General features: G+C 37.9%; 2 long non-coding RNA genes and 1 other non-coding gene across 5 annotated transcripts; all 3 read left to right on the top strand.

Annotated features, from left to right (window-relative positions):
- The first annotated feature begins 34 nt into the window (after positions 1-34).
- LOC132221345 (uncharacterized) lies at positions 35-22,041 on the top strand. 2 transcript variants are annotated; one of them, XR_009449957.1, is made up of 3 exons: positions 35-174; positions 20,944-21,051; positions 21,737-22,041. It is a non-coding gene; the product is annotated as an uncharacterized LOC132221345 (long non-coding RNA). The 2 variants fall into 2 exon arrangements; XR_009449958.1 differs by lacking the exon at positions 35-174 and adding an exon at positions 18,503-20,332.
- LOC132221346 (uncharacterized) lies at positions 4,993-18,110 on the top strand. 2 transcript variants are annotated; one of them, XR_009449960.1, is made up of 4 exons: positions 4,993-5,066; positions 5,164-5,238; positions 9,652-9,801; positions 16,598-18,110. It is a non-coding gene; the product is annotated as an uncharacterized LOC132221346 (long non-coding RNA). The 2 variants fall into 2 exon arrangements; XR_009449959.1 differs by lacking the exon at positions 9,652-9,801.
- Positions 17,398-17,500, top strand: LOC132221510 (U6 spliceosomal RNA). The gene has a single exon (XR_009450037.1). It is a non-coding gene; the product is annotated as a U6 spliceosomal RNA (small nuclear RNA).
- Positions 22,042-23,270: the final 1,229 nt, after the last annotated feature.

Genomic DNA, 23,270 nt, shown 5'->3' with positions numbered 1-23,270 from the left:
CAGGCCCGCGCCCTCCTAGGAGCTGGGGGCCGGCCCCGCGCCTTCCCGCCCGCGCTCCGCTCCGCCGCTGAGTCCCCAGGGGCTGTCTAGTCTGGAAGGACGTCCCGCGCCTTCACTTCGCCGACTTCTGCTTCTTATTCTCAGCGGTTCAGGGCGGCCGAGAAACACCTCGGGGTAGGTGGACCGTTTCCCAGGGGACTGGAAAGGCCTGTGAGCTGGAACCTTCCCTGCTCACGTCTCACCAGGCGGAGTTCTAGACTCACGGCCTCTGATACAAGAAGCAAGAGTTCTTCTCAAGCACCACCGGAGAACGTGTAAGAAAATGCAAAATGTCAACTCCCTCCCTCTCGGCCTCATCTACACACACACACACACACACACACACACACACACACACAATTAGAAACTCTGGGAGTTGGCCCAGCAATCTGTGTTTTCACGACACTCCAGGTAATTCTGACACCTGCTGGAGTTTGAGAACCAAGTGTAAACTGTACCTTCCTGCAGGTAAAAAGCGGGCCAAGGAGGGAGTGGGGAATGAAGAAAAAGAACAGAAGGAAGGGATGGAGGAAGGGAGGGAGGTAGGGTAGCAGGGAAGGAAGGGAGGGAGGGAGGGAGAAAACTTAGGGCAACCCAGGGCTGGGTTCCACACTGTGTTCCCAGCCCAGAAACTCCTGAAGACTTGATCAGCCTGTTCTTGCACCTTTAGGTTCAGTTCCTCTCCTTGACCACCTGGAAACAGTTCATTGGAAGGGGCATCTGTTCTTTTCCCACAGCCACTATTTAGCTTGGCAACCTCTCCCAAGTGTTGAACCAGCTTGGGCCGAAGGGCTACCACTCATGTCTTCCTATTCTTAGCAGTTAGAGTTTCAATGACTCCTATTGACTTAACCTCCAAGGTCAAATGGTCTGTGCACACAAGGGCCAGGCCTGAGAGAGACTTTGAAGGCTCTTCCCTCCGAAGTTAATTCTCTAGGATGTTAACACAAAGATTTCTCACACCTCACACCCAATATCTCACACCCTGCAGTCCAATCCATCCAGATATCCTCTCAATTCTACAGCTGACCCTTAAACAACATGGCTTTGAACCGCGAAGGTCCGTTTATATGTAGTTGTTTTTCAATAAGTATACAGTCGACTTTGATATACCCAGGTTTCAAATTCCTTGATTTTGATATCCACGGGGATCCTGGAACCAATCCCCTGTGGATATTGAGCATTTAGGCCGCAGGGGTCCTCAAACTTTTAAAACAGGGGGCCAGTTCACTGTCCCTCAGACCGTTGGAGGGCCGGGCTATAGTTTAAAAAAACACTATGAACAAATTCCCATGCACACTGCACATATCTTATTTTGAAGTAAAAAAAACAAAATGGGAACAAATACAATATTTGTATTTGCATGTGGCTCGCGGGCCGTAGTTTGAGGACCCCAGAATTTAGGGAGTCAGAAGTCATCCGTGAATTTTCTTTTGGGAGGGTTGATGCCCTAATTCCCTGTGTTGTTCAAGGGTCAACGGTACTTTCAAAATTCCTTCAGTGTCCAATCATGTGTCATTCCCTCCACTGTCATCACCCACATAACTTCTCACCTGGATAATTACAATAGCCTCCTAATGCTTCTCCTTTCTTCAGAGAAAAAGCCACAAAGTCTATCACTGACAGTAGGCCCAAATTCTTCTCTACCCTCACCCAGGACAGCTCTCCCCTTCCTCTCTCTGTTCCAGCCCCAGTGGCTGTTTTGCTCTTGCTAAGACCACACCATGCTCTTCCCTTAGATATTCGCATGGTTCACTCTGTAAGTCTCACTGATTTTATATCTCCACTTAAATGGTAACACCTCAGAGAGGCTTTCCTTGACCCCCTATTTAAACACCAGCCCTCATTTCTCTGCTCCTTACCCTTCATATTTCTATTGGTATCACGTAGCATCATCTGACATATATTTCTCTCTCCGTCTCTCCCTGCTGCGACAGAAACTCCATGAGGTCAGGGATTTTCTTTGTTGATGCTGTTTCTTTTGTTTGTTTTTCATTATTTATTTTTTCTTTAGGGGCAAGGATTTTTATTCATTATGTTCTCTGATGTATCTCAAAATGCCTCGAACAGCACCTGGCACATAATAGGTACTCAGGAAATAACCACTGAATAAGTGAATGAATGAAAAAACATGTAAGACTCAGGACTCAGTAAAAGCTGTGATCTCATTGACTAAAGAACGTTTCCAAATAGCTACAGACACAATGATTTAATCTATTCAATGTTCAATTCTTTTCTCAATATTGGCTCTAAGGATTAAGCACATCTCTTCAGAGCAGTTTTCTTTTATTAATAAATTGCTATAAGTGTGCCTCAGAATACTGTTTATTATTATTAATAATAATAATAATAATGAAAACTAATTTGGGTCTTCTGCAAGAATATAGTTTTAGTTTGTCACCTTTTAATGGGAATACTCTGAGAGTAGGCTGAGTGTTCTGATTCATCATTCTTTGCTCATTTGCAGCATTCACAGATGGAACAGGGTACAAGGAAGAATTTGTATGGTGTAGTATTAACAAGCTTTGTAACTCAACAGTTCCAGCTTCGAATCCTAACCTGATAACTTAATAACCATTGGACCTGGTCAAGTTGCTCAACTTACCTCTCTAAGTCTCCTTATCTATTAAATGGAGCTAATAACACCTCCTGAGCTGTTATCAAAATTAAATTTGATCAGGTCTATGAGGCACTCCTGGGGACATAGTGTTCAGTAAGTGGAAGCTAGAATTGTTATTATCAATAAGAACAAGAGTGGTCAAAGAAGTAATATTTTAGAGAGAATGAAATTTTAATTGGACCTTGAAAATCATTAAGAAAGAACATCTGTTCCCTTTTTTTACCCAAACAAATAAAGCACTTTTTCCCAATCGGTTTACAGAAAGAAAAAAAAATTAAGGAATTCATTATTTTAGTCGTCATATTTAACACTTGCAAATCCTATGTGGGCATCATTTTATTAATCACACACTAAAAATTAGTCTCCAAGCAATTCAATAACTTTATGAACCAGATTCAACTTCATATGATTCAAATCAGCTAGTTTAGAAAATTTCCTAAGCAATGTTATATTCTCTATTAAAATATTCTTAAAACCATTTCTTTCAGGTAAATAACACATACTAAAATAATTGCCTTTTTAATGTCTTAATTGAGATAAATCCACATAGCATGAAATTCACCCATTTAGGTTACATTTTTTAAAGGGAACAAATGAGTTAAATAGACATCTAGTACCTTTAAAATGTGTATTTTGGGATGCCCTCGCACGACATAGAACTATGAACCCCTTGGATACCCTGTTCCCATTGGATTTAGTGACATCGGTCTATTTGGGCAGTTAGTGACCTTGTCTATTTAACTGCCCACAAAAGAGGTACAATCTCAAACTTCTTTGAACTTCCCCAAGTACCTTGCACAGCCCCATAATATAGGAGGAGGAACTTTGCAAAAACGTGATTGATTGTAAGTTGCACAGTTATCTAATGTAATCTTCACAGAAACCCACTAAGGTAGGCACTACCATCATCATCATTTTACAGAAGAGGAAACCAAGGTTATGAAGTTTAAAGGATTTATCTATCTAAGATCACCTATAAGCTGGACTTATCTGACTCCAGAGCTCATCCTCTTAAGCACCATACTACTACTTTTATCTTAAATCTTGCTTTTGTTTATTTACATAAGTACTCTAGGTTTTACTATAGAAAATTAGAAACTGTTGATAAGCAAAAAGAAAAAATGGGGAAAACCACCCAAGTCTCAATATCAATACAGTATCTTTAGATAATTTCAATTACCAATAACCCCAAGTTGGTTTAGATTCCTACAGATTTACATATGTGCAATTATAATTTATAATTACATATAAATTTAGTTACAATTATTTACAAAAAATTCATACTATATATATTCTGTAATTTGTGTCATAATTTTTTCATTTTGTATATTTCCATTTAAATAAATATCTAGATCCAAGTCTATGGGAGTATAAATGCAACTTAATTCACTTATCTACCAGTAATGTATACATACCTTTTCCCATTCCTCAATCACATTCGACATTTTCATATCTTTTATAATTTTCTTATCATCATTATTTTCATTCCTTTTAATATTTGACAATTTGGGAATAGAAATAGGTATCACATTGTATTGTTTAATTTTGAAATTCTTAATGAGAAAGATTCATTATTTTTTCTGTGCGTTTTCTGGCTATACATGTATGTTCCTTTGTGAATTGACTGTTCTTGTACTTTTCCGTTCTATTGATTTCTTATTCTTAGTGATTTGGAGGAGCTTTCTATATATTAAAGACATTGACCCATTTACTGTGGCACACATTGCAGATTAAATACATTTTGCTTTTAAAACATATTTTCCTATGTTCTTTATTGAATTATCTTCTTAGAAAATTGTGCTAACCACAGAGAAAGTGTAAAATCAATTAAATTAGTCTGTGGTACCCTGCCATCTTTCTTAACACTCTCTTCTTTTCTTTGTACGGTTTCTAAAGAATGCCTCACCTTATCAACAATATCTTTTATAGGCTGTTGTACAAAGCAGGTTAACATTTTATAATTTTTTTTTTTAGTGAAGGTACTTTAATTACTAGCAAGACTGTTGTGATAATCTAATATGTTGTCTTTCTCAGGAGTGTAAGCTCTAGAACCTCCATTCTCATTTTGATACTAACTTGCCACATAATTTAGGGAAATAATATAAATTTTCTAAGCCTTATATTCCTTATCTTCAAAATAAGTGTGAAAATTAGAGCATATATGTAATACATTGGATATGCATTACTATGCCTAGTACATATTTAACATTCTCTAAATGAAGCTAGCATGACAAGAAGTAATAAATGAAAAGGTATCTTATAACTGTTTAACTGTAACTATTTTAATAACATATTCATGTTTGTTTGCCTTTTATTCTTATGCTTATTATAGTACCTTTGTTTTGACCAGCAAATCACACTTTACAGGAGGGAAGGCACGAGGACCAATTTCAAAAAGGAAAAATAGGTACCTATTATATTTAAGTGGTATATTTGGAAGACATAAATTGTTTATTTTCATAATACAAACTATAGAAAACTAAGCTGGATAAAATGTTTTCTAGGGATAACATACACAGACGGACTCCAACTTATGCTCATCAGTGATTCTTGAGGGGAAGCTTTCAGGAGCTCTGGGGGTATGTGAAACGTATTAGAAAAAGATTTCTTCTAAAAAATTGAGAAACATTGCTTTTTCTCAACATACAATATGAATCATCACAATTTTATATAGATCTCTAGCATTGCATAAGACTTTAGACACAGAATCCATATATTTTAGCAAAAACCAATGAAGGCTTAGAACTAAGGATGGCAAACTCTAGAACCAAAGGGGCACTGAGATGTGTAGATACCAATCTCCAAACCCGACAAAGACCAGATCAGTGCAGTTGCCCTTGTAAAAGTTATAACCATATTATTGCCATAGATAAACAGACCCTACGGATTCCTCTGAAGGCCGGGCTCGGAACTACCTTGTATTCGGCTGGTTGTTAGTTTAGTACCAGTGCACAAAGGGAAGAGTGCCACCTGCTGGACCAGCAATGATACTCCATGAGGGGGCAGGATTTATATGCTCATGCGGGACATGACACACAGCCTCTGGTCCAAATCAAATTCATATGCTTGCACTTAAATTAGTTTAACAGTCATTTAGCATTATTCAGCTATTTGTTACAAGTGTCTTATGCTCAGCTGACAAGTGAATTTACTCTTCCAGAACAGACTTTTCCTGTTGAATTAATTTTGGGAGCTAGTTCTATTATTTTATAATCCAAGCTTTTATGTACTGTTTATATCACATTTTGATGTTGATCATCATCTATTTTGTGAAGCACAGTCTTTTGATTAATTCTTCCTGGAGTTATAGTTCACTCTTTTTCTTATAGTGCAAGTCACCAACACATTAATTCTCCGAGTCAGGTATCAATAGCTGTGAAAAATAAGATACCAGCCCTAACCAGTTTGGCTCAGTGGATAGAGTGTCGGCCTGCAGACTCAAGGGTCCCAGATTCAATTCCAGTCAAGGACATGTACCTTGGTTGTGGGCACATCCCCAGTACGGAGTGTATAAGAGGCAGCTGATCGATGTTTCAAACTCTCTATCCCTCTCCCTTCCTCTCTGTAAAAAATCAATAAAATATATTTAAAAAAAATAATAAGATACCAGAGCTCTGACTTCTATTCTGATGTCTAGAATGGGGAGATGTAAGTATTGACAGGGAAACCCCAAGGGGTGCAGGAGCACTAGGACCGGTCCATCGAGGTGGGAAAGGATATTATACCACTGACATTGTTTAGAATGCCTATACCTGATGATAAAAGTAAGGCAAGCTGACTTAGTTTTATCATTGCTTTTTTGTTCTCTACAGACAGTGCACCCCTCATTGCTTAAACCAAGGGTAGACCACTTGCACAGCATCCCCCAATAGAACTCCAAATATTTCCAGTTACAAATGGTGTGGGCAGGTAGGGCAGAGATGTCCAGATAAATCTGACGTAGGGTAGCAATCATCTCGGGTAGAAACTATAGTTTACCTTTGACCCTGCTGTTTGGCTTTTGTACCTATTTGCTTTGTCTAACAATAGACAGGTTATTTTGATTTTCTGAATTATATAAATCACCCCATTCGATTAAATACCTATTGATTGTAATGTGAATATCCCATTGGTTGTGGTCATACTGGTCTTAGAAAGCACATTTTCCTTTACCTGGGAAGGACAGCACAATCATCCCAAGGTCAGAGGGCTCCAGTTAACGTGTCCCGGTTGACTCAGTGTTCTGGAGAACCCAAAACAAAAACTGTAATTTAGATAACATGCCTAAGTTTAACCCAGGTTCCTCATTCTAGACCCGAGGGCTCTAGATAATGTGTTTCTGTCAATTCAGTGACCCCGAGACCCAAAACTATAATTAACATGCTGCTTCTGCTTCTGTAAACTGCTTTTTTGCAAACCAGGTTCCTCATTCCAAACCTTGAGCTGTAATCAATACCTTTGTGATTTTTGCCTATATAAGCCTGGTTTTTCGACCATCTTATCACTATGAGATTTGGGGAATGGCCCCTCATAGTCCCGGATTGCAATAAAATTCGACTTCTTGAGGCGTCCTTCTGTGATTTGCGGGGTACATTACAACATATCTGCCTCGCATATGAGAAAAATATATAACCTCTTGTACATTGGTTTGATTCATTGTACCTGCTTAAAACTGTCTTCATCCACACTACCTTAAATTCCTTTTCTCATTTTGACCTTGTACCGATCTGCAGTTCATTTAGATTACAAATGATAAAGCTATCATAGGAAATACTTCAAGGCGAATCCATTTAATCAGATTACAGGCTCCTAAAATTTAGCTAAAAATCAGCTCATGGCAGGAACAACAGTTTTGAAGGAGAAAAGCATAATCTAGGCCAGTGATGGCGAACCTATGACACACGTGTCAGAGGTGACATACGAACTCATTATTTTGGTTGGTTTTTCTTTGTTAAATGGCATTTCAATATATAAAATAAACATCAAAAATATAAATCTTTGTTTTACGATGGTTGCAAAGACCAAAAAATTTCTATATGTGACACGGCACCAGAGTTAAGTTGGGGTTTTTCAAAATGCTGACCCGCCGAGCTCAAAAGGTTCGCCATCACTGCTCTAGGTGCATGAAAGCCTTTAAATACATTTGGTGAGTCTGTTTCCAAACAGGCCAATCAGGATCTTGCCTGGGATTTCGCTATTTTAGCAATTGAAAAAGACTGTCTTTGGGCTTGATAAGCTGGTAGGATATGAATGCTGAGCTGCTTAGTGGACATTCCTCCACCAGAAACAGAGCCTCTGATCGAAAGAAAGGAATTCTCTGATGACATTGTGTTAGTCCAGTCCTGGCTTGCCCAGTTATAGGAAAAGATAAATGCTCCCCTTTTTGTTATGTAAATTTGAATTGGATTTCTGTCTTCCCAACCAAAAACATTTTGACCAATATAAGGCTTTAAGTATAGGGTTTATATACAAGATTAAAACACTCTATAACTATCCTATATCCCTTTATATAATTGGTTAAAGCAAATATAAGTAGACATTGCTTTCTATGAGTGATTTACAGCATATGCCAACAAACGGCAGTTAGCACAATATATAACAATTCACTCTTCTTTTCTTAGTCATTTTTCATTCTCTGTAGTCAGTTCTGAAAGTGATTTCTTTTCATTCTAGACATCTGATGAAATATTGTCTCATTCAAATTCAGATTTTAAATCAGCTCAGATTTTAGCAAGAGAATTACCAGTCCTTTGGCATATCATGACCTAAATGTATATAGAGTCCCTTATTAGTCTCATCTTATTCATTTTTTAAAACATTAGATTCATGAAATTCACATTTTTATTTCAAGTCATGCTGTAATTAAATTAGGAAGCATGGCAGAGTTTGGATTAGAACTAAATCAGATTTGCAGAAATTCTGCAGCCTTAATAGCTAAGTTTTACATGGTTTTTATTAAAGTTATAGCCACATAAATTATATCACTTAATCCTAGAATTCTTGGAAATTAACTACTACAAGAGCAATAACGTTAGCTTAGAGAGGGCCCAGTGTAGATAAACTAAATAGTATTGAGAAAGCTGCCCTGAAAGTGTAGTATCAGGAAAAAACCACCTGGAGAACAAGGTGGCATCGGCCTCCTGGGTTTTCTATGTTTATATGTTTGCTAAGGCTGATGCACTATCATCTCCATGGCTATGACCTGGCCTCTGATGCCCAGTACAGCACCAGGCTTATGGTCAGCCCTCCTCAAGAAAGGCTTGTTGAATGAACGAATGTTCTACATAGACACAAGTCTTTGGTGTGACAAGACTTCCTGTCATTGCTATAAGGTTCTAAGACATAGTCATTGTGGTAGGCTAAACCAGAGGAATTTTTTTTCAAGTTTAATATTGAAGAAAATGAGATCCGAAGAGGTAAAATGACACCCCAAAACAGAGATGGGGTAATAAACCAGCTAACAAACATTTATGGAATACCCACTACTGGATAAATGTTTGGCCCTGTCTCAGATAATGGCGGGGCACAGCAGAGTATCAGATAGCCAAAGTCTCTCCTTCAAAAGAGCTTATCTTCCAGTGGGGACACGGGAATAATTAATTTCAGGTCCTGATCATAGTGTTGCTCTGTGTAAATACTAACATAGAAAGTTGTGGTGGAGAATGATGGAGGGTGGGGAGAGACGTAATTGAATTAGTAGATAAAGCACAGGGCTCTCTAAGAACTCTCACATGAGCTGAGCCCTGAGTAAGAGGACACTTCTACACAAATGTATGGAGGAAGAATATTCCAAGTGTAAGTTCAAAGTGCTTGAGGCAAAGAAAAACAACCATAGCACTTCAACTGGAATGAAGAGGAGAGAAAATGACAGAGAAGAAGTTAGGTAGGCAGGTACCACACACTGTAGAGCCCTGTGCATCAGGAAAAGGAATTGGGTTTTATTACAGAGGGTGATGAGACACCATTTAAAAAGTTTTGAGAAGAGGAGTCATATAGCCCACTTTTCATTCTAGGAAAATCACAAAGACTACTGTGTGGAGAATGGACTAGAATGAGAAAGAGAGGAGATTCTGAGACTGACTGAAAGACTGTCCTAGTAATCCAGGATAGATGGTGGTCACTTGGACTAAGGTATAGCAGTAACTGGATTCAAGACTTGTTTTGTAAGTATCTGTAGGACTTTCTGATAGGCTGTGGCCAGACCATCATTGGTTAGAGCATCATTCTGATACATCAAGGACTTTCTGCTGGATGCATGTGAGCATTTAGGAAAATGAAGATACCACTTACAGTAATGGAAGCAACTCTGGGAAGAGTGAATTGGAAGAACAGGAGAAATGATTCATTCTCCTTCGGACATGTGAAGTTTGAGAGTTCAGGTAGAAAAGAGAGGAGAACTGAGTTCAGAGCGTGGAGCACTGCAAGAAGTCTGCTGAGGGAGGAGGAGCCAGAAAAGGGGCTGAGAAAGAGCTGCCAGGTGAGTCAGAGGAAAATCCAGAGTCTGACTTCACAGATGTCTACGCAGACGACCTTAATAAGAATTGTTTCTTATCAGTGTGGGAATGGGAGAATAAAAGTGTGACTGAAGTTTAAGGAGGAGAGAATAGGAGGTGAGGACAAAAAGTAGCTTTCAGAAATTTTTTCCATTATGTGAGAAAGAAAAATGGAGTGGTGGTTGGAAGCAGAAGGGGGACCCAGAGAGGTATGTAGGCTGCTGATAGAAACAATCCAGGAGAAGGGAAGAAATGGGAGATGAAGGAGAGCAAGGTAATAATGAAGGTACACAGCCACGTGGAAGGATTGGACTTTGGCCTTGATAGAAGAAGGATGCTTCTTCCCTAACTCAAGGGCAAGACAGGGACCCGGGTTCAGATGCAGGTGGGCTGCAGGATTTGGTAAGGAGTTGAATCCAATTTTCCCAAATTCTACTCCAGAGTGAAAAGTAACCACATAGCCTCCGTTAGAATCATGAAGCCGTATTTGTTGTATTGGACACAATAGCTTTTGAAAGATGTGATTTGGTTGATTTATAGTGTGAAAGTATTCTGCAAACCTGGTCATCTAAGTTTAGTGGTACACAAATGTCATTATCTAGTTAAATGGATTCTTATAGCACTAAGCTTGTTTTGAGTGCACAGCCCTCATTTTTCAGTTTGAATCAGGAATGAAGTCAACAGCCCAGCCAGTGTCAACCTATGAAGCAGGAGGTTATGGTTCAATTTCTGGTCAGGGCTCAATCCCCAGTGTGACACATGCAGGAGGCAGCCAATCAAGGATTCTCTTCTTGTCATTGATGTTTCTATCTGTCTCCCTCTCCCTTTCTCTCTGAAATCAATACAAAAACATATTTTTAAAAATAATAATGAACACACTGAGAAGTGGAAAGAAGCAGGGTCTTTGAAGTCATTGTTGAGCCACTGAATTAACTCTCTGATGACCTTACACCAAATTTTTTGGTTATGTGAGTTAATACATACATTGAATTCTAAAGCTGTTTTTTGTTGACTTCTGTCACTTATCACTGACAGCATTTTAACTGGTATGGTATTTTATTGCAACAACTGGTAGCCATCTGGAAAAAAAGACCCTCAAACATAACATAAAAATAGATTCCTGATAGATGAAAATATAATTTAAAAAGTACTGCTCAAAGCTATGGGAAAATTCTTCTATAATCTTAAATTAGCGAAAGCAGTTCCAAGTACAACACAAAAGAGTTGAGGCTCCATCTGGATGGAATAATTGTTGAATAAACCATGATACTTTAAGACATGTTGCAATGTTTATGTGGGGAAAAAAGAGGATACCAAACACATACACACTATATATATGTTGTATAAGACTATGGCTCTGTGTCCATTGGGTTCTTTTTGTTTTACTATGAAATTTCTTATATATTTGATTTTTTTAAAGATGTCAATTTTATTATCAATATAATGCAACACAAAGAAACCCTGGAGAACCTATAAGGAAAGATTGATAACCCATATAAATATTTAAAATTCTTCATTTAAAAAGAGTATTACAAGACAAAAGACAAATTAAATGTTGGAAAAAATTGCAATTTGAACCAGAGATGAAAGGCTAATTTCCCCAATACATCAAGGATTCCTTTATATCTATTAAAAAACACCACCACCAAAATAGAAACTGATAAAGGATATTAATAAGTATGTTGGCAAACAAATGGCTCTTAAATATAGAAAAAAATGCTCAATTTACTCATAAAAAGAGGACTTCACTTTAAAGCAGTACTGAAATATTATTTCTTGGATCACATCTTCCGTTGGGAAAAGTGTGGGAAACAGGCCATTGGACACAGTGTAAATTGATACAACTGAGGAGTAATTTGCATATCCATCAACATTAAAAATGTGCATCCTTTTTGAGGAAGCAATTCTGCTTTAGGAATGTATCCTATAGAATTATGTGTACACTTGTAAAATGACCTTTGTACAAGGTCATTCTTTTTGCATTACTTGTGAAAAGATGTTTTACTGTTCTCAAAATGATTATAGTCTTTATTCCTAACCCTGGCTTGAGAAAAAAGAGGGCTTGTCAATAATAGATGAATATGAGCATGACTCCTGTGGTCTTTCTTTTGGATGTGCCTTACTGACAGGTTTCTCAGGAGATGAAGGCAACCACTTTCTTAGAATCATAGGTTCATGGTTTGGCCTTGGCTCAAGTAGAGAAAATGATGCAGAACCATTAACAGAATAGCCTGCTGAGCCACTGGAGACAAGAATGCCCAGTAAAGATTCTCTAGTCTGGGTAGCCCTCAACAGCAGAATTGCCTTGAATTTGTTGCTTGTAGCCCAGGGAAGAAAGCAAATAGTCTCTATCTTATCAGAGTCAAAACCATAACAGACAGGGGAGAGATTTCACTAAATTAAAGACACTTAGTAATGGCAATTAAGTACATTGCTTCGCACATCAAAAAAGCACTCAAATAGCTATTTAATTTGCTGCACTTAACACATTATAAGACTATTAAATATATGAAAAGCTTTAGTGCTAAACCATGTCCCCTCCAAGCACAAAATTCACCACACAGATCTAATGCTATTTCTCAAATAAATGTCAGCCTTGAAATAATCCGTTTTCTCAAAATTGTCCAAGAGTCATTTTTTACTCTAGTGCCCTTGGACCTTGCATCTCCATTTTCTGTTTTTCATCTTCTGGAGCCTGGCTTGAATTACTATTTGATGAAAATGGCGAGCTGCAGATTTTTTACTTCACATCTAACAGTACCCTCAGTGAGGATGACAGCCGGTATATATAACTATGCAAATTATATTACTATATTATATTAATTGTGATGAATCCAGAGTAGCTAGGTAATTACAGATCAGGGTCACTAGTCTATCTACCAAGAACATGCTGAATAATAAAATAGGTACCACTTATTAGCCATCTATCATGTCTAGTCATTTCAAATGCATGTTCTTGTAGCCTTGCAGCCTGGCTGCAGGTGAGTCTATGCAACCCTATTTTATAGTTTAGCAAATGAGGTTGTCCCTCACCACCAAATTAAACAACTACAAAGTGACAGAACTTGATAGGAACTCTATTTTCTTCTGACTCAAAAGCCTATGCTCTTAATGCACTGAGATTTTGTCACGCACGACTGCTTTTCATTTTAATATACACATTTGCACTCAGGGTTTTTTTTATCTGAAACTAGGAATTAAGGCCGTTTTCTTGATACTGTGGCTCAGTGAGCTGAATGGATACAATTAAGGGAGCTTTTCATTACAAGAAAACATGCCATGAGTTTTAAGTAATTTTAATACGTCCAAGACACATTTAAATTATTTTTCAAATAACAACTTTACTTATGTTTTAGTTGATAAACTATGCAAATTTTTCAGACAATACTTATTGAATTCTGGCAGGTTTTAATTTTCCCCCCAAACATAAAGAAATATACAAAATAATTTCTTAAACTCATTTCTTAATCATTAGTATTAAGAAAAATTTTAGTTTTTATCATCACATAATTTGTAATGGACAGAAAATATTCCTCAGGTATTAGAAAATGCGTGTTCAGAAACATACATTCTTTCATTTATTTTTTTTATAGTATCTATGTGAAGTAGGTACTGTTATCACTACTTTAGAGATGAAAAATTTGAGGCTAGGAGATTTGAAAGTCACATAGCAAGCATTTGATTAAATTGGGGTGTTTTACGCATTATTTCAGAATATGGGGAAATGCTTAGAATATAATAAGATTTAAACTATATACTGGTAAAAAATTGCAATTGTAGCATAATTCAAAAAGGCCTAGAACCTATTGGTATAAGTATATTAGCCCAACTTTTCTTTCTCATTAGCCCCTCGCTGTGTCTCCCCAGTCTTCCCCCAGGCATTCCATTCCCACAGCATCCAAGTTACTCCTGGTGTCACCTTGTCCAGAGCAATTGGGTTGAAATTTCTTCAGCCTCCAAGATCAGTCCTATTATTAAACTAGAGGCCTGGTGCACGAAATTCGTGCACTCAGGTGGGGGGGGTGTTCCCTCAGCCTTGGCCTGCACCCTCTTGTAGTCTGGGAGCCATAAGTTGGACATCTTAGCACTGCTGCAGAGGCAGGTGAGACCCCTGAGCTTGCCAGCCATGAGCCAGGCTCAGGGCTTCTGGCTGAGCAGAGCTCCCCCTGTCGGAGCACACTGACCACCAGGGAGCAGCTTCTGCATTGAGCGTCTGCCCCCTGGTGATAAGTGCGCATCATAGCAACCTGTCGTTCTGCTGTTATATTTGCATGTTAGCCTTTTATTATATAGGATTATATAGGATGTGGTCTGAAATTTTCTGCACTTCTTGGCTTTGTCACTTGAACCGACACCAAAATATTCTCTAACTGTCCATGGAGAAGCAATGTTGCCTGACTTCTACTAACTTTGCTAGTAATTTTTCTCTCCTTTTATTATTTTTGGGGGTCATGTGTACCTCAAAATCAACATCTTATTATATGCGGCCTTATTTTTAAATTTTCTTTCTTAGGTATATAGTAAGTAGTCATATTTCTTTGCCATTTATTGACTGACTTGTTTACTGATAGTGACTTCATCTCTTTAAGTAGGTTATAAATTCCTTAGGAAAAGAGGCTAGGTTTTTTTCTTGAGCATTCCCTATAGAATTATAGTATAAATTTACCATAAGCATACAGTATGAACTCAGGAAATTATCAATGCAGTCTCAAAAATTCAATGAGGAATAAATCATGGAATAGATAACTTAGACTCAGCAAGAAATTCTTTGACCCTTATAGGTGGGACCTTATGTGTGGTTCCCCATTGATCCCCACACCACCACGATCCAGTCCGGCCCAAAATAGTGACAATTTGTTCTGGGCTCTGCTGACCTGGCAAATTCCTCCCCCATTTCGGCCATTGAGGCTGCTGAACCTGAGACATGCTTCCTTAAGGAAAAAGGCAGGTGGAGGCATTGGGGTGCTGTAGTCAACATGTACTGCCCTGTATCCTGGGTCAATTTTATGCGTATTCTTTCTTAAGTGAAAATGAAAATAATCTCGCCCTAGCCAGTTTGGCTCAGTGGATAGAGCGTTGGCCTGCGGTTCGATTCGTTTCAAGTGCACATGCCCGGGTTGCAGGCTCAATCCCCAGTGGGGGGCATGCAGGAGGCAGCCAATCAATGAATGATTCTCTCTCATCATTGATGTTTCTATCTCTCCCTCTCCCTTCCTCTCTGAAATCAATCGACATATATTAAAAAATAATAATAATCTCAACCAACTTGTCATTCTCACCAGGAATTAAACCTGGATCAGCCTTTGTGGTCTGACCTAGCTCATCAGGTACGACTTTTATAAAACCTTTATATGCATTTCATCTAATCCCCACAAAACAAGGAATGATGTAGCAAAGGCACTGAGTGCTCACCAATAACTACATAACCTCCTCTACATTTCCTCGCCTCCCTTACAGATAGATTGGGGCCATATGACTAGTTCTGGCCCATGAATTGAATAGCAATCTCATTTGTTTCTTTCAAGCCAAGGAAATTAAAGGCTGGTATGCCTCCCCCATGTCCATCCCTCTTCCTGCTATAACGATCGTGGATTGGAAGCTATTAGTCACAATAGGGAGGACAGTTACCACAGCCACAGGGAAATCTATGAGAGCAAAAAACATAATTTCATTGTGTTAAACCACTGAGGTGTTAGAAATTATTGCTGTGGCATAGCCTATTGACACAGATGATATAGATGATATTCCTGATTCACATAGATGATATTCACAAAATATAATAACTAGTACCAAATGGACACTGGCCTATCAGGATGAGTGCAATGACCAGCCAGAATAGACATTGGCTATAAATAACAGGCATGGCCATATGAATTCAGGCCAGTTGAACATCCCAGAAAACAACCCTACAAATGTATCCCAATTTTATGCTTGATGAAATGGGCCAAGTAGCCTGCCTAAAATCAATACTTGTGATAGTCAATCCAGCTCTGTTTGATACAAAGCCCACGCACAGTCTTTCTAGCTCAACACTCTGTGTTTTCTACTTGTTGAATATGTCTGAGTGACCTCAACACCTTATCAAAAGTTGGGCTGCAATAGAACTATCCAAATAGCTTAATTGTTTATCTAAACCATGGCAGTACAGCCCAATAGCGTATGTTTATTATTGTTGAGTGTTTTTTAACTTGCACACACTCTTGTTTCTGTAAAGAATGTCAGCAATATATCTTGCCTTTTCTTTTAATTTTTCCTTCTGTCATTATTTGTCATTAACCCTGAACTGTGTTTTTTTTAAGTTGGTACACCCAACTTTATGATGTAATAAATATTTAAAAGGCAAGAGAAAGTAAAATTGGATTAAATGTTTGGCTTTTGGCATCGTTCTTTTGCTCCTGCTGCTCTTTTTTCTTTTTCTGCTGCTCATTCTTTATTTAAATTCATAAGTCTCTTTTCTCCATGACAGGATAATCATCTCCACAGCAACTATTCTATCACAAAGGACGATGCCTGTGAGTGAGAAGTGATCAGCAGGAGCTGAGCAACACTTAAGTAGCAGAGATTCTATTTTCATACAAATATCTCTAATTATAATAAGCTAAGGAAGAAATACATCATTCTTCCCCTCACCGCCTCCTCCAATACAAGCAGAGCTATCGCTACATAGTTTCTCACAAAAATAGGGTACCTCCCGCTACAGACAGACTTAATAAGAGCATATCCCTATGTAGAGATGATCGCCACCTCTTATTGCAAGGCATGCAAGACCTTACTGAAGGGTCAGGGATAATACAATGAATATCGCATTAAGAGTAATGGATCACAGGCTACTAGATAATTGCTCAGGGCCTACAAGCTCACCTGATGCTCCTAGAGAAAATTTCATAAGCCCCTACAGCTAGTTTCTGACATGGCTACATGTGCAGAAGCTAGCTTTACCCCTAGAAGGCCAGTTATCCTTAGGCACAGTGCCTAAGGCCCATAATACTTTTAGGGACCCATGAACATGTGGAATTTTTAAAATGGATACAATTATAATAAATACGTGTAAATTATAATAATGAATCGAGCCTGGATTATACATCACAATCATAAAATAAAATGTGTATTGAGCAGAATAATGAAATAAAAAATAGATCCACACATACTATACAGTCAATTGAGTATTTACCAGGTGCCAAGTCAATTCAATGGGATAGGGAAGTCTTTTAAACAAATGGTGTTGGAACAACTGGGAAAATGTATGAAAAAAAATAAAACCTGAGTATTTTCTTTGGCAGCACATACTACAATTGGAATGATACAGAAAAGAATAGTATGGCCTTTGTACGGGGATGATATGCAAATTCATGAAGCAGTCCATATTTTTCAGAAAGTTGATCTTACGTGTTCTCACCACACAAAAAATAGTAACTATGTGAGGTGATGGAAATGTTAATTAGCTTGATTGTGTTACTATCTTTATAATGTTTACATACATTTTTAATTAGATCAATCTGATTAAATAATAGGCAAAAACCTTAACAGACACCAAGAAGATATACAGTTGGCAAATAAGTATGAAAATATGATCAATATCATATGTCATTAAGCAATTGCAAATTAAAACAATAATGAGATACCAATGTCACCTATCAGAATGACCATCTAAATGTTGGTGAGGGTGTAAAGCAACAGGAATTCTCACTCATTGCTAATGGGCATGCAAAACGGTACAGTCACTTGAGAAGGCTGTTTGACAGTTCCTTACAAAACTAACATCTTCTACCATATGATCAAGCAATCGTACTCCTTGATATTTACTTAAATGAGTTGAAAGGTTATGTCCACACAAAAACCTGCACATGGATGCTTATAGCTGCTTTATTCATTAATTGCAAAAACATGGAAGCAACCAAGATGTCCTTCTGTAGGTGAATGGATAAATAAACTCTGGTATATCCAGACAATAGAATGTTATTCAGCGCTCAAAAGAAATGAGCTGTTGCCGAAACCGGTTTGGCTCAGTGGATAGAGCGTCAGCCTGCGGACTGAGAGGTCCCGGGTTCGATTCCGGTCAAGGACATGTACCTGGGTTGCGGGCACATCCCCGGTGGGGGATGTGCAAGAGGCAGCTGATCGATGTTTCTCTCTCATCGATGTTTCTAACTCTCTCTATCTCTCTCCCTTCCTCTCTGTGAAAAATCAATAAAATATATTAAAAAAAAAAAGAAAGAAAGAAATGAGCTGTTCAAGCCTTGAGAAGACATGGAAGAACCTTAAATGCATATGACTAAATGAAAGAAGCCAATCTGAAAAGGCTACATATTATATGATTCCAACTATATAACATTCCGGAAAAGGCAAAACTGCAGAGACAGTACATCAATGGTTGTCAGGGATTTGGGGGAGGGAGGGATGAATAGGGAGAACATAGAGGAATTCTAGGGCATTGAAACTACAACATATAAAGAACTCCTACAAATCAAAAACAAAAGAAAACACACACACAATTAAACATAGGCAAAAGACTTGACGAGACATTTCACAAAAGTAGACATACAAGTGGCTAATAAGCACATGAAAAGGTACTCAACATTATTAGTCATCAGGGAAATATTAAAACCACATTGAAATTCCACTTCACACCCACTAAAATGGCTAAAACTAAGAAGACTGACAACATCAATTGTTGCTGAATGTGTAGTGCAGTGGAACTGTCACACACTGCTGGTGGGTGTATAACATGATACAGCCTCTTTGCATTATTGGGAGCTTTTAATAAATTACACCCGCCTAATGACTGAGCAGTTCCACTCCTGGCTTATCCAAAAGAATGAAAATATATATTCACAAAAATGTAACCAAGAATGTTAATGGCAGCTTTATTTCTAACAACCCAAAACTGGAAACAAATACAAATGTCTGCCAACAAGATTATGGATTTTTTTTTTAAAAGTACATTTATACAAAGGAATATTAATCCATGTTAAAGGGAAGGAACTACTAATACAACAATATGAATGAATCTCTAAACCATTGCACAGAGTAAGCAAATCAGACAGAAAATAACACTTACTGTTTAATTCCATTTATGTGACTTCAAGAGCAGACAAACTCACTGATGATGACAGAAATTAGAATAAAATTGCCTATTTGGGAAGGGAGAGTGACTGAAGGAGGACATGAAGGGACTTGCTAGGGGTGGTGGAAGTGTCTTATATCTTGACTGGGCAGTGGTTACATGAATATACACACTTGTTAAGACTAATCCAATTATATACTTAGCATATATTGCATTTTGTTGCATGTAAATTTAACTTTTATAGAAAGAAAGGTCACCAGATAATTACCTTACACTGGTTAAGCAAGACATATCATTTATGAATCTTTTTCATTTTCTTTCCCCCTATGCCTAGGAGAGTATTCAGAACACAATGAGTGCTCAATATATGTCTGAGAAAAGTTAAACAAATGAACCAATTGTTTAGGCAGTTATAGGCATACAATGAGACGTTCACGTAGCTTCTTTTAGGCATGTGTTGAATTTCCTTACACAGAAAAGGGCTTTCCTTCTGTGCTTTTCATAGACTGTCAATGACTGCTCTAGCTTTGAGCAAAGTAACTCTCTTTGGCAGTCAATCTACATGTAAGAGTACACATGTGCGTGTCTCCTTTGTATAATCAATTGTTTTGGGTTGTTCTCCTGTGATATAACTGTTTAAATGGACTAATCGTTTTGAAAAAAATTGTCTTATCACATAAAATGTATAGTAAAAATAAACTGAAAACTAAACCACAAGTACTTTTGAGAAAGATATCTTTGCTCAATTAATTAATGCTTTTCAAGATAATTTCCCCTCAAAAATAGAGGAATGCCTGCAGGTATTCCATATTGTGTATTTTTTGCTCCAAGACTGTTTCCAAACTAAAACATTTATTATGAGAAATATTTCTTCCACTAATAATTTTAAAGTTTTAAAAAATAAAAAAATTATATATTTATAGATTGATAATTTATGTTATGCTAATGTGAAAAAAATCTTTTTTTCTTAAATGTACATCCTTAAAATAAAGTAACTTTTGGTATCTATATATATAAGCCCAAGCGACCATTATGACTGAACGACCGGAACAACCAGAATGACTGGACGACTGGCCGGTAGCTATGATGTGCACTGACCCAAACCTCGCTGCTGGTGCCCTGACAGCCCTGAATCTGGTTCACCCGCACCCAGACCCAGACAGGAGGGAAAAGGGAGCCCGATTTTTGGTGGAATCAACTGTTGGTTAGCTTGCTGCTGGGGCCAACCTCCCGCAGTCCCTCCCCCGAGCCAGCTACCCGCCCCCCCCACCCCCCCACCCCCCCATTGGCCCTGATCGCTGGCCAGGCTGAGGGACCCCACCCGTGCACGAATTCATGCAGCGGGCCTCTAGTTTAAATATAAACTTGAAAGATATTTTAAAGCTTCAGTTAAAAAACAGATGGCAGACAAAAATGTGCTATTGAATTCTAGCTATTAGAATGTGATGTCTAAATTCCACATTAAAATGAGCAAACGGGGATGAGTAGATGTTAATATTTACACATTAGAGCTGCATTTTCCAAGAATGTTTTGCTTTAGATTAAATAAAAGTTACTCTGAAAATATTAGGTCTTTCTCAAAATGAAAATAATGTATTTCATAAGCCAGAAATTTCAACAACTTCCAAATTCAGAAATGAAGCCCTGGTTAATTTGAAAAGATGATCAAAGAACTTTTACTCTATTGTATAACTAACATAAAAGGAAACTTCTGAATCACCTACAAGTTCTCATTCTCTACTTTCTAGATGAGGTCGCATTCCTTTCTTCTCCCCTGTCCAGCATGGGATGGCCCCTCCGTTAAGCAGACATCTGGTTTAAATTCCTGCCATATGTGATAAATCAATGCATAACAGGTAATAAATTTAAGAGATGATATTCCTGTAGGCTGTGGCTTCTATTCTCTAAGTCTTTGCAAGGTTGATGATTTTTCCATCTCGGCTTGTGTTATAGTAATAAGAGAAGGCCCAAAACACAGAATGCACTTTAGAACTAAGAGCTTATCTCCAAAGGCAATCAGCAGGAAACTTGAAATAATATCCCTACTGCTGCTGTGTCTTTATGAGCTTTGAAAACTGATCCTACCATTTCACAGCTTCCTATGCTATTGTCCTTTTTATCCAATTGTGTTTAGTAATTGGGGATTATTACTAAAGTATAATGGATATTCACTATTTGGATCATTCATACATTTATTTTTTTATTTTATTTTAGTACAGAGACAGAAAAAAAACACACACAAAAAAACCACCTACCACCATTTTCATTAGTTAAAGCACTAATTGTAAAAAGGCAGTTTAGAATAGTGGTTAAGGATATGGATTTCCCCACCCTATTACTTGGGGTGACTTAGGCAAGTATTGAAATGCTTTAAACCTCCATTTTCTAATTAAACAAAATGGCAACTTTCTCATAGGGTTATTGTAAAGATTAAATGAGATGATGCTTATAAAATAACACATATCGGACACATACAGAGTTTGTGAGGTTATTAGCTATAAGCACAGTTGTGAACTTACCTACAACTCTTCTAATTTCCAGGATTAAAGCTAATATTGCCAAGACTGGAGCCCTCTGAGAAATGGTGTTCCATAGTGTGTAATTAACAATGACCCTCAAGAGGAAGTTACTCTTATTGCCTTTCTCTTCTCCGCCTCACTGACATTTGTTATGTGTCTGTCTCCACTACTGGATGCTGGGTTCTTTGAGGAGAGGTTCTATGTCTTATGCCTCTTTGAATTGCTGAGTCTGGTTAATTGTAGACTCTTACTAAAGGAATGTATAAATGAACATGTATGTAAATAGACTTGAAACATTAATTTTAAAGTTGTACTGTTTATGTCATTTTAAGTAATTATCTAAAAAATAATTTATTTTAACTGGGTCTTATAAAGCAATCTAGTTATTATAGCTACAAACAAAAGAATAGTTAACAATTATATAGTGTTCTTTGTTTACTTCTCAAAAAGAATGTCCAGTTAAGGCATTTTACATCTGAGATATCTATTTGATATCTAAGTGGAGGGAGTTGGATATAAGTTTGGAGGGGTCCTACATTTCCAGAAACTTACAGAAGTTCTTAAGTTTGGAGAAAATTAGGAGTTGTCAACAAATGGATACTTAGAGCCATGTGACTGAATAAGATCACCCAGGGAGAGGATATGAATTAAGAGAAGAAACGGTTTTAAGACAAAATCCTGGAACATTCCAAAACTTAAGAGTTGGAATGAGAAGTCACAAAGACACTGAGCTGAACAGGGTCAGAAGGTCGGAGAAATTAGGAAAGCCAAGAGAAAGCCAATCATCATATGTTTAGCTCTCATTGTCCCTGTCTGTCTTCCATCTCATTCTCTGATTCCTACCATTGACCTCAGGAGATGTTGCCAATTTTGGTGCTGTATTTGGATCCACATCCTTAGTTTTCTTATGACTCTGTGCTCCTCAAGACATGTCATGCTCTGTTTTGCATGTGTCTTCAAATTTGGCCCACCTAACACTTTAGGATCTAGAGCAGGGGTCCTCAAACTTTTTAAACAGAGGGCCAGTTCACTGTCCCTCAGACCGTTGGAGGGCCGGATTATAGTTTAAAAAAAAAACTATGAACAAATACCTATGCACACTGCACATATCTTATTTTGAAGTAAAAAAACAAAATGGGAACAAATACAATATTTGTATTTGCATGTGGCCCACGGGCTGTAGTTTGAGGACCCCTGATCTAGAGAGTTAAGGTCAGGGGTGTCCCTATGCCTGCTTCAGCTCACATCCATCATGTTGTACCTTGCCCTTATTCCTTACCTCACTTGTCATCCTCTCAACTGGAGGAAAAGAAGAGATGGTTTCTCTTGATGCTCTTGGCTTCGGACCCTCTGATTCAGTTTTCAGGTGAGTACCTTGCACACATTTAAGTTATCCTGAACCCTGTTTTTCTGGACTTCCTCCTTGCCTGTGTATTGTATTCTTGTTCCAACTATGGGCATTTGGCCACTTTGGACCAACAACCTTGTTCTTTTCAGTAAGTCCCAGAGCCCTTTTATCTCTGCACAACCCCACCTCTACTACAGCCCATTTTCAG

This window comes from Myotis daubentonii, chromosome 18 (genome assembly GCF_963259705.1).
Source record: "Myotis daubentonii chromosome 18, mMyoDau2.1, whole genome shotgun sequence".
Classification (NCBI taxonomy): Eukaryota; Metazoa; Chordata; class Mammalia; order Chiroptera; family Vespertilionidae; genus Myotis; species Myotis daubentonii.
This window is presented reverse-complemented; position numbering and strand designations above follow the sequence as displayed.